Here is a 1,714-nt window from a genome sequence, read left to right on the forward strand (position 1 = left end):
CCATGTCACGCCTGTCTTCTGTGTGGTCGTGGTATTACACCGGGCGTGCCGGCCCATTCGTGCTAAGATGTTAAAGCGGGCACTACCACTGTTGATCAACACATAATAAATACAGCAGCCACTTAAGCCTAAGAAATTGGGGTTATTACCCAACAATAACAAATTCTTAGACAATCTCAATCTACGTCAATCAAGATAAATTATTCTTTGTTGGCTCAAACGACGACGGAGCACATGTGCTTGTCATGCTGAGCATGATGGATGCCTTTATCGTTATATAAGATTCAATAAAGCCTCAAAGTCGAAACTTCTTGCAAAGACTTTTATACTTCAGAAGCTTAATGTAATACAGTAATGTAAAAATTATTATTTAATGGGATGCTATAAACATTTAGAAAATGGAGTTAACCAAATAAAGCCATAAAGCCTTGAAGTATGTGATTTAGAAAAGCATCTTGTATTTGTAGCTAGGAGTTACCTGCGACTTCGCCCGCGTGAAATTTAAATATTAATCCTGTGTTACAGATAACGTAGCTTTATAATGGTGAGAGAATTTTCTAAATCGGCCGAGTAGTTTTAGAATGATTTCAATACATACAAAAATACAAATGTTTCTCTTAATATTATTAGTATAGATTTGATGACAGTCGGTAGCTCAGGGTTTAGGCACTTATAATCTGTTGATCCTGGGTTCGAATCCCTTCATAAAATGAGTTTTTAAATTTTCTAATACGGTCAAGAATATTAGTATTCATGCGAAGTCTGACCAAATCGGCCACATTGCCATAACTTTTGACGAATTGTATTCGATTTTAAATTATGTCGTTTAAACACTTGAGAATATAAAATTAACGAAATAAACGATATAGCATCAAAACTTTAATATTGAGCAATAAAAGTTCAGAGTGTTCGGTTTAAATAAGCTTTTATTTGTCTAGCCATCGTAAAAATAAAAATTGTTATATTTAATGTGGAAATAATATTAAAAAGCATACATTAATAACCTTAAGGCAAGTAATATAAAATTTTAAATAATTATAAAATTCATAAATTTAATAAACTTTAACTAAATTAACGCAACAAACAACGGTTGTGTGATTGTCGATTGTTTCGCAGCAAATTCAACTGTTTAGTTGCACAACTAAAAATCGAGTAGTGTGCGTATAGGTCATAGGAATAAAAGCACGACTAAACAATCTTTTTTTTTATAACATAAGGTGGCAAACGAGGAAGCGGCCACCTGAATCCGCCAAAATGGCGAAGCAACCGCTGCCCATAGACATCCGCAATAGCAGATGCGTTGCCTACCCTTATCCGACGGCGGAGGAGACGCACATAAAGGGGATATTTCCCATTCCTATGCATCTCCTCCACTGTCAAATCCACTTCCTCTACCTATCCTCTTCTTATAATAAAGGGGTAGTAAAGAGAAAGAGACTAAAATTAGGCCTCCGGCACCGCACTGATCAGACGAAACACGGAATTGCTTCCATTTCACGAGTGTCTTCTGTGTGGTCGTGGTATTACACCGGGCGTGCCGGCCCTACAGTGCTATGATGTTAAAGCGGGCACTACCACTGTTATTTAAACTAGTTTATTCAAACTATCGCAAGATTGTTTAGTCGTGTTTTATGCGTGCGTTCTTAACGTGACATATTTTGGGCTAGTTTTTCAATATTGAAATTTATCATGAAGATTTTAAATGATTGACATT

This window comes from Papilio polytes, unplaced genomic scaffold (assembly GCF_000836215.1).
Source record: "Papilio polytes unplaced genomic scaffold, Ppol_1.0 DF824158.1, whole genome shotgun sequence".
Lineage (NCBI taxonomy): Eukaryota > Metazoa > Arthropoda > Insecta > Lepidoptera > Papilionidae > Papilio > Papilio polytes.